The sequence below is a fragment of the Epinephelus moara genome, chromosome 14 (assembly GCF_006386435.1).
Source record: "Epinephelus moara isolate mb chromosome 14, YSFRI_EMoa_1.0, whole genome shotgun sequence".
NCBI classification, from domain to species: domain Eukaryota; kingdom Metazoa; phylum Chordata; class Actinopteri; order Perciformes; family Serranidae; genus Epinephelus; species Epinephelus moara.
The window spans coordinates 39,906,923-39,917,967 of record NC_065519.1 but is presented as its reverse complement, the minus strand read 5'-3'; the positions used below and the strand labels follow the sequence as shown (position 1 = coordinate 39,917,967).

The window sequence follows — 11,045 nt, the reverse complement described above, 5'->3', positions numbered from 1 at the left end:
GAGTGTCAACTGGACAATATGGAGATATTTGCATCTTGAAAGCCGGACTACAAATGTGGATAGACAGGGAGAAACACACACAAGCCTAAGACGTGGTAAGATACGATATTCCTCACTATATGAAGTGACTGATAACAAGATCTGTATCATGGATTGTAAAGAAATTTGTCAGGTTTTTATTTTGTAGACAGTTGATCTGTATTTATAGCATGATGGGATGACAGCACAATGATGTGTGTGGTATCACTGGAAAGCTCTGCTCCTGTGCTTTCATGTGATATGCGTGGCATTTCTGTGCGACCCTGCATTCACGAGTAATCCATCCAAGAGTAATGTGTGTGCAGAGCTGTATGAAAGCTTTGTTATACATAATTTTAGTGTAACTTTATCATTTTTTTTTCGCTATGAAAACATTGAACTACCGACAAGTGCTTGTTGGAAAGCTGCCGTTCCGCTGTTTCACGTGATATGTGTGGCTTCTCGCTATGACGCAGGGTCGCGGAGAAAATCAATAGAGAAGAACAGGTGTGAATTTGGAGAGGAGCTGAGCGGGGAGCGGAAGGATTTTGTGTTGAGCGAGGAGCGGCTATTTGTTTTAAAAGGTGGAGCGGAGCCTTATCTCCAATTTCGCTCCAGTCGTTCATGCCCCACCCAGAATGCATCTTTGCACCTGCGCACACCCACACTATTTTCTTTCAAAACTATAGCGCTTACTATGTACTTCAGAAAAGAAACTGAGAAGAGAAGCAGTGGTACCTTGGAGAACGGTCCCTAACTGCGGGGAGAAGGGAGCAGGCTTCCCCGGAGGTCGGCCGCTTAACCCGGTCCGTCTCCTCCACACTTTGACTTATTTCCACCCTGCTGACAGCGGTACTGTGGAGAACGGTCCCTAACTGCAGGGAGAGGGGAGAGGGCTTCCCCGGAGAATCTACCAAGCTCATGTTTTATTTGTGAATAAAAGATTACAGGTCAGGGTAGTACAACGCAGTTTTTTTGAGCGGAGTGATGAGCGAGTGGAGCGGGATAAAATTTATGATGGAGCAGAGCGAAGAATGCGCAGAACCAAGCGGAGTGGACGAGCGGTGCAAATTCACAGGTCTGCGAGCGAGGAGTGGAAATTTTCACCCGGTCCGCTCCGCTCACATGCTCTGGCAAGAAGACAGTTATTAAGATGATAAATGGTTGGATTTAGTGACTTAACAAAAACAGCTCAGTAATCAAAAAACAAGTATGACAGAAATTTTGTTAAATCAGCCAAAAACTCTCCTTGGCAATTATGTAGTGAAATAAAGAGACTCAAAACATAAAGAATTGGACATTTGAGGATATACTTGTGAGAAAGCCAAATAATTAGTACATCATGACAATTTATAGTGTCTGACAAACAAGCAGTATCAACTGACACACCTCCAAGCTTTTCTATACACACATTAGAAGGTGTTTCCTGTCACTTAAGTTTAGTTTAGTTTAGTTTATTTGCTTTATTAATCCCCCTGAAGGGAAATTCAATGTTTTCACTCTTGCTTGTCAGTTACACACAGGTCCGAAAGACACACACATGCACAAACAGGAGCTATACATGCACAAAGTGGAGAGATGTCAGAGTGAGGGGGCTGCCCTTGGTCGGGCGCCCCGAGCGGTTTAGGGGTGCCCAGGAGGTGAACTGGCACCTCTCCAGCCACCAGTCCACGCTCCATATTTTGGTCCGGACAGGGACTCGAATAGGCGACCCTCCGGTTCCCAACCCAAGTCCCTGTGGACTGAGCCACTGCCGCCCCACAAGCTACTGTTTCCTGTCATTTAGATAACCAGTTCTGGAGACAATTGCTTCTCCTCACCTACCTGAATTTGGTCAGAGTCATGTCAGGTCATCTGGCTGAAGTCACATCAGGTTATCTACACTATAAGAGTTTGTTTACACTTTAGTCACTGAACTCCACTGAAACACGTCCAGTCTCTGTGGAATTTCGCAGGTCACTGTTTGGCAGTATTGTGGTCAACTGGCTGGAAGCACAGACGGATTGACCCTGTGTAACCACTTAAAAAGTCTGTGTTACAAGTTATCCCGTGTTAGGTTATGCCCTGTTCTCCGCTACACCTTTGTATCATGTAATATATAAATGATTCATATTTGTGTGATCAATTGTGGTGGGCTGGTCTGGGCCTAAATGCCAGGGCCAACTATTTGTCCAAGTTCACCCCTAATTCCCACCATCTCCCGATGATAAAGACAGCTATACTACATCACTTTAGAAACATTGATAAATGTATGTGCAATGTCACATATTCACGGTTTGTAGAAACATACAGTGCCAACATTTACTTCTGACTACTGGGCTGCAGAATGAGCATTTTTACGCTTTTTGGTTTGATATATACACGGTGAATGAGGCAGAATACATCACATCTGCATCTGAAAAGCTCACACAATCTACCCCACAGTATGTGGAGATGCATGCAAGTGTTTGTTAAATATTGTGATAATTTGCATTATAATCAGTATGACCTGTCTTGTATTAGTCTAGTTGCTTAACTTGTGCACCCTCACGTCAACATGACAGCAGTGCAAAAATATCTCTGTGTGGTGCAAGTCTGAAAGTCTTCTAGTTTGCATCTGGTTTTAGTTTGAGACAAACCAGCTTAAAAATAATGAAGGTTTTGACAGCAGAAACTTCTTCAAGATAGGACAGGGGCCTCCAGAACAGAGGAAAGCAAGAGCCACCTCATGATACCTCAGAGGTCTAAGCCATTTTTTTTAGTACGCCTGGTCTCCTTTTAGAAATATACATATAAAACCTCAACACTGTAATGCACAATCATGTTACATTTATCTTTTTTTATATATGCTGCCGTGATGTCACAATGATGCATAAATTTGGCTTATGACCATAAATACAAAAGAGTACAGTAACTTAAATTGAATCTCATAGATATTTATTCAAATCACACAATGATGATGTAAATCACGTCATCTGGCAGAGTTTCGCTGGGAGGTAACGGAATATCTAGGCACTGGTTAGATGGAGGGAAGTTTACCAGAGTTCAATTACACATACTAATTACATTCATTTATTCTGACAGTGACTGTATGCAAACTGTACATTTCCCTTGAAAAGTGTATTTTGAAAACACACAATGCATGTAAAAGGCCAAAGATAACATGGGGTCCCAGAATGTCAACGACCAACACAACAAGGGTACCTTTACAGTAATCAGATTACTCCACTGCATGTAATCACATTCTCTTATTAGCTGCATTACTTGGTTTCTTGAGTGCATGTAAATGCACTGATTGTTTTACCATCACTAAGGCTCTTGAGGAGGTCCAAAGTGTGTCTGACATCAGAGATCACTGTTGGCATCTGTGATGTTTGTCTAACATGAACCATGACCACAATCTTTCCCAAATATTAACTGAGTGTAGTTTTAGTTGAGTAAACATAACGAAACCTTATCTATAGATGGCAAATCAGAAAACACTCAAGCTAATCGTTTGTCATAAATTACATAATCTCATTTGCTGTTTAGGCATGAGCACTTGTTGATCACAAGAGAGACAATATATCATTATATTTTTCTAACCCCTTGCACCTGCTATCAGGGCTTTGGGCTTATACAATAACCTTTGTCAGTGCGAACATTTTTGAACACTGGCATGGATAAATATGACCAACAGAATTATCCATTCAGAATGTATACCTAGAGAAGCTGGAAGCACTCCACCAAAGACTTTATCCAGCCTGTGACATGCCCTCACCTCCACTGTCTGTCTGTCCAATGAAGCAGAAGAGTCATCCTCTGTTCAAAAAGGCAAACGTGCATTAAAAAGCTATCCCATCTCTGCAAAATCCAGATGGTCTCGTATAGTATGTTTGGAATTGTTGGGCTTAAATAGTGATTGCTGTTTGTCTACTCCAAAGTGCAGGATTAAACTATAGGATCAACCAGGGTGCCGTTTTGGCACAGCCTGAGGCTTTTATCATTGTGCCACTCACTCCGCTCCATCACCAGCTGCCAATTCACACACTGTGCCAGTGACTGCAGAGCTTTTATGGCCCGCTAAACAGGTTGTGGGAAATATATTAACAGGCAACAGGGATTACACTCATTACCGAGTGTTTGCAACAGAAAGCATGCTTGAGATTTTTTCATTATTTGGTTTGAGAGAACTGACAAAAAAAATATCGAGCATATAACCAAGCAATAACCTGACTGTATGGGTGTCACCTTTGCTTTGCAGAATTTACACCATATTTTCAACTGCATAGCAATGACATTTTTTTCACCCTGCTTCCTCCTTCATGCTCAAATATTGATTTCTTTAGCATGTTTATGAGCTGGGCTTCCAGCTTACTTAAATTTGCATGATGCTGGTAACATATGACATAGTATAAAGAGCGAGAAAGTCCACATAGGGTGTGTGTGTGTGTGTGTGTGTGTGTGGAGGCAAGGATGAGTTAAACAAAACTGGACATTGGACCTGGAAACCAGAGTTCATGCCCTGTGTGAAACCAAAAGTCAATGTTGTTTTAATGTAACATTACTTAATTTGCGCGCACTGATGTGACTCACATGATGCATTCAAATCTCATTAGTTCTATAATGATCTGACGGCCTGTCGAGTTTATTTAATAATTATGATGTGTACACAACTGCTGTATTTGCTGTGGTTAAGTGGTTTACTCAGATGACCTATTGTTAAAAAGCTACGCTCCTTGCTGTTCAATTGGTGTGAACCCTTTCAAGATACAACCACCACAGCAGGTACAATAAACGCTTCTTTCAGCTGTTTTTTAGCTTCTTGCTGTAGCCCCNCCTATTGTTAAAAAGCTACGCTCCTTGCTGTTCAATTGGTGTGAACCCTTTCAAGATACAACCACCACAGCAGGTACAATAAACGCTTCTTTCAGCTGTTTTTTAGCTTCTTGCTGTAGCCCCTCTTGGCTACCCTGATCTCTTTTGTCAGCTTGTTTCTGGCCTGCTTGTACAGGGCCCGATCCTTGCTCCTGTAGGCCCCCATGGCCTGGCGCAGCCGCCTGAGTTTGGGTGTGAACCAGGGTTTGTTGTTGTTGTATGCACAGAAGGTCTTGTTCAAAAACTGATGTAAGATGTCACAGTGTCAGTCAGTTTGTTTAGGTCTGTGGCTGCAGCTTCAAAAACACTCCAATCTGTGCAGTCAAAGCAGGTCTGTAGATCCAGCTTTGACTCCTCAGTCCACTTCCTTACAGTCCTTAATACAAGCTTAGAAGTTTTTAATTTCTGCCTATAGGTCAGGATGAGATGGAGCAGACAGTGATCAGACAACCCCAAAGCTGCACGGGGGACAGAACGATAAGCGTCCTTTAAAATGTGTAGCAGTGGTCCAGTGTGTTAGAGTCCCTGGTGGGGCATTTTATGTGCTGTTTGTATCTGGGAAGTTCGTGAGAGAGGTTTGCTCTGTTAAAATCCCCTAGGATGATGAACAGGGAGTCTGGATGTTTGTCTGGAAATCTCTGCAAAACTCGCTGGGTTGTTGAAAACCGGCAACAAATTTCCAGTGCAGGACTGACCAAAGTGTAGGAGTTCCTCTCTGGTGAAGGTGACCACCACTATCTCAAAATGCACCTGAGGCAGCCGACCTGCAGACAGTGAGTGTCCTCAGTAGAGGGGGGACAGAGAGCAGGATGAATGACTGAAGAAAGTCACGTTATCTCAGCATGAAGACAAACATCAGTATCACTCAGTATTGTGATGTCAGGAGGAATATTTATATTCCAGTCAGATATTATTGGGTTTTAAATAGTGACTTTGTTGTTGTAAACATGACTGTTGCTGCCATGGACTGTATAAAACTATATCCTGTGTAACTGACCTATAAGGAAAGCATCAGTAGGTGAGGTGTGTGCATTTGTGTGTGTGGAGGAGAGGAGAGAGGGAGATGCTGGTAGAGAGATAGTGTGTGTGTTATTAGATACTGTTAATGTCACTTATTATGCTTCTGTGCATTGACAGCTCTTTTTTAGTCTGTTTCTGCATCATGTTGAGGAGGGCCATGTCTGTATACATACATATATATATATATATATGTATATATTAAGTGGATCTGTTGCTCGGTCTGGTCTGATCTGGTTTTGAAATGCGGCCCAGTTGAAATAGTAGCCTGTTTGTTTGTTAGCTGTCTAACAACACATCAAAAATAACTGTAAGCCAGTCTTGTTCAGTGAATCAGTTTATCATATACACTCAAAAAATATTTAGGACTTTATATTTAAGATTGTTTGCTTATAAATACATGAACCTGGTTGTTCTATATTTAAAACACATTGGGTTTATTAGTGCTATTAAATAAATCACATTATTACTTATTATACTCATTATTATTACTTGAGCTTGTTTTATTTATTAATTTCACAGATAGTTATACATCCTTAGTCCTTAAATTAAAGTCATTATGGACGTGGACTTAAAATCATTGTTTTATTTTATGGCCTTGCTGCCCTGGCTTTTGACCTTTGTGCCCTCAAAAAATTGACAACACGAAAGGCCAAGTGGCCTTGCCCCTAAAATGATGAAATTCCAGGCCTGGTCCTGACTGATACCATAATACCTGTGGCACCCAGTAATGTATTTCCAAAAATGTAATACTGCCTGACAATGTAATATTTTGTGTTTTAAGAATTTAAAAATGTTATATACTTTGGATTTGAAATGAAAGAATTACTACTAGGTCAAAGTGAAGACTTTGAGCAACATACAGCCATATGGACATAGGCAGAAAATCAGGGATGTGAAACTAAATCCGTGTCGTAGAGTGGGGTGATGGCCTACCACCTTGGGAGACCACCATATGTATGGATTCAGAATTCCCGGTCAGACAAGCTTCTCTAGCAAGGTCATTTAGTCTCTCCCTGATGCAAATACTTGCTGATGCTAACTTCTTATCACATTAGCTAGGCTACTTCTTAAAATAGATTAAGAAAAGAGTCTGATAGCATGATTTAGTAGTAGGCGACAGGCTACATTTTTTTAATTGACAGTAAATTACATGATAGTTATAAGTTAATCAAGTTAAGTTGCATGTCCCTGAGTTTCTGTCCATGAGCATATGGCTGTAGGGTGCTTAATCTGCAATTTAACCTAATAGTCATTCTTTTATTTCAAATGAAAAGTATATAACATTATTAAATTCTTAAAGGGCCAGTGTGTAATATTTGCCATGGTTCATTGTCAATCTGAATCTGAATCTGAATATTCTACCCATTAATATGTTTATACAAGTGTATAATCGCTATAAAATAAAATTCGTTTGGTTTTCGTAGCCTTATAATTATGCTTTTATATATATATATATATAGCAAGGGCCTTGCTTTAGAGAGGTCGCCATCTTGCGCCGCCATGTATGTAAGGCAGCCATAGCGGACAATCCAGCCAGCCAGAGAACGCGTTTCACGTGTATAAATAAACCAACGAAGACAGCGGAAGGAAGGAAGAAGGAGGAGGAAACAGTAGAGAGTGTTAGTAGTTTGTCGATAGAGAGTAGTGAAAAGTTTTTTTAGTTATAAAGTTTGCGAATGGACCACACTTACCACGCAACAGGAGAGAATGAACCCGAACCGTCATCTGCGAGGAAAAGAAGATGCAAAGAGGGGCAAAGAAAACGGGACAAGCGGCGGCAGAAAATAAACATCTGTGATGTTTTTCAGCGATGGAGGGGGTTCACGAAGGACAAACAGCTTCAATCCGACACGGAAGTGGCATGTTTTCTGCTGGACAGGTAAACTGCTAAAATAAATGCTACTATTTGTCAGCACGTAGTATAATAGCGTTACGTGTCGGACTCGACAAGTAGGGAGTGAGGAGGAGAGTTCGTAACATTACATCATCTCCAGGTAGAGCAATTACTGTAAAACACTTGTGAAAATTTTAGTCTTACGTCAAAGGCATAACAGACAATAGGATACCAGTAACGTTACTCCTGTGTACCCTGCTGATTGGATTCAGTACAGCTGTAGACTATTTCATATCACCTGTGCTGTGGACTGTGTAACAAACCTGATGAAGCCATGGGCGAAACGCGTGCCCTGTGTGCGGTGAATCCACTTTTGTTATCTAGCCTACTTAAACAGATAGCTGTTGAGCTAATGTTAGTTTGATTTATTTTGGTAGGTTATTGTTTGTGAGACAACCCTCCCCCCGCCTTTGGACAAGAAAATGGGAAAGGGGGTATGCAAATGTATCCTGTAGAACTGGTCTTTCCTGACACTACTATTGTTTCTCTAGGTATGAAAGAGATCCCTCGACATCAACGCCAATGAGAAGAGGGCATCTTAAAGGCACAGCTCCAGCATTGTCCAGTACTGGGACTTCAAGTGGGACGGATAGGGAAGTTATTCCTCTGAGAGTTTGACTGTATTAATTGCTGGTTAATTGAGTTTTTTTCTTGAAAGTTTACATTTACTACTGTGCATCCATACATTGTGTTTGATGTGTACTGCATGCTGTGGTTCTTAACAGAGATGAGCGTCTGGATGTCATTGCTAAAGCCACTGAAATTCAGAGCCTTGAACAAAGGTAACAGTGTAACTTTCACCTTTTCCACTTGCACTTTTGTGTTTATTCAGAAATATAATATTTATTTTTACTTTTCTGTAGCCTTCATGAGATGAGCATTGCTGAGGAGAATTTGGAGGAAAGTGACTTCAACGACCTAATGAACAGTGTGTAAGTTGAACCTCCTCGAGGCATGTTTTATTTGGTCTTCTCTTTTTAGAAGCTAATCTCTGAATATGTCCTGTCCTTCTTTACAGAATTGATTGGGCAGATGAAGGATCCCCTTCCTTTCGACAGGATGACAGCTCTGATGATGAGTATCTCCCTCCAATTTCTCTAAGGTAAGTTATAAGGTGGTCTTTACTGGCCTTTACTCTTTGTACATGTCTAGATGAGACGGTGCATGACCACCCTTCACATGAAGACCCTGCTGATGAGCCCTGTGATCAGCCAACTGCTTTTCCAGAACAACAGCATGTCCAATGTGAAGATGACATCATAGGTTCTCGAGCTGCAATAATATTCGAAGACTGTTTGAGGCAACTGGCTACATTTTTGATTTTGCCCGTGAATAAATGTGAAGCTCTCCAGGAGACAGGTGTTGCATGCGGCTGCGTTCCTCCCTTTGATATAAACATCAAGTCAAAGGGCACAGCAATGATTGTTGAATGGGTAAGTGTGATTACTAATTTTATTTTATTGACTCCTAGATCTGTCAAAAGGGTCACAGACTGTGGAGGTGGTCATCCCAGCCCACAATGAAGTTTGGGATGCAAGCTGGGGATTTCCTGCCATCAACAAACATTTTGTTGTCTGGAAATAATTACTCGAAAGTTGCCCTCCTGTTCAAATTTATTAACATGGGAATGGTTAACAAAAACACATTTTTCACCATCCAAGACACCTACTGTGTGGACACAATAAAGGAGTACTGGGAGGAGAGGAGAAAAGAGGCCATCAGTCACCTCCAAGGGAAAGATGTTGTGGTACTAAGTGCGTATCTAAGACTAGTAATCACTCAGAGATTAACAAAGGGTATGCAAATTTAATTTTTGTTTTGTGTTTGTTTTTTAGTGGATGGCAGGAATGACTCCCCAGGCCACTGTGCACAGTACTGCAGCTACAGTACAATGGAGAATGATACAAAGGAGATCATTCACATTGCAACCACTGATAAGCGGCAAACCTCCTGGAACTCCGTCATCATGGAGAAACAGGGCTTTATACAGATCGTGGACCAGCTTAGTTCAGAGGTGAAACTGGTGGAGATCTGTACAGATACCCATTCTCAGATTGGAGCTCTTATGAGTAAGACATACAATCTATAGGAATGCACAGGTTGAAAAGATTGATGAAATGTATTTATATTTAATGATTTTCCACTTTACAGACCCAGAAAAAGGAAGATACAAGGCACATGGGATCCATCACAGCCTGGACATGTGCCATGGTGCCAAGAAGAAAAATTGCTGCTGTAAGTTTGCAAGTTTTCATTCCAATGAAAGAAAAAGAAAGTTGACTTCACCTATGAGCTCCTCATCTGTGGCTGAAAGTGTTGTTCATGAAATTATTTATGAGGTGTTATGAGGTGTTGTCTCTTATATGACAGACAGGCTACTACTGCATGTGTTTATACTCACATCTTACATTGTTACACTTGTTTTGTTTTCTCTTCAAGGCAGCAAAAATAAAGGGACAGTCTCTTCTCCTCATATGGCTGAAGGACATCGTGAACCATTTTTGGTGGTGTTGTAAAACAGCTGTCACAATTGAGCAGTTCCTTGTAAGTATTGATTAGTATATAATTTGTGTATGCATTTTTACCAAGGTCATTTATGTTCATACGAAAGATATTTTATAAATATATATATACGTGTATATATATATATATATATATATATTTGTCAGCACGGGCATCTGGAAATCACGGCTGGAAAGGAGTGGATTCGGAGAGACTCAAAATGCCACAAAAGCCCTGGTGGAAATTGTGCACAATAAGCGCTGGCAGAAGGATGTACACAAATACCTGCGCTTCAGGTATGTTGTTTCAGGTATAGTGTGCTATTTCACACTGATGTTCAGTCTTTGATCAAGGTTTTTATGTTATTCGTTTATATTTTGTTCAAACAGATCAACTGCCGAGCTTGAGGCATTTCAAAATCATATTTTGATGCATGCCAGCAAGCGCTTTGCCTTCAGTCCCCCAGTGTATGAGGCCAGAGTCCTGCTTGCTGCTCTGGACTATAATTTCCACTGGAACCGACCAACGATGCAAACTGCAGAAGGCAAACAGATATATGTAGAAAAACTGAAGAACTCCCCTACACTGTACTGGCAGACACATTATTTATTTTAAATTACCGTTTAGTTCCATTGATAGTCTTTACATCTACACTCAAAGTTAGTAGTCTTTGCATTGAATAACTGGTATTACATTTTTGAATTTTTCCTAATTACAGTTTCAGAAGGGTCTACAAGAAGAATGCCAGAAGGTACAGCGTGTACGCCCTGAAAGA

At 40.9% G+C, this 11,045-nt stretch overlaps 1 long non-coding RNA gene across 1 annotated transcript; it reads left to right on the top strand.

Annotated features, from left to right (window-relative positions):
- Positions 1-10,227: 10,227 nt before the first annotated feature.
- LOC126400982 (uncharacterized) lies at positions 10,228-10,770 on the top strand. Its single transcript, XR_007571036.1, has 3 exons — positions 10,228-10,312; positions 10,438-10,566; positions 10,660-10,770. It is a non-coding gene; the product is annotated as an uncharacterized LOC126400982 (long non-coding RNA).
- The last annotated feature ends 275 nt before the right edge of the window (positions 10,771-11,045 follow it).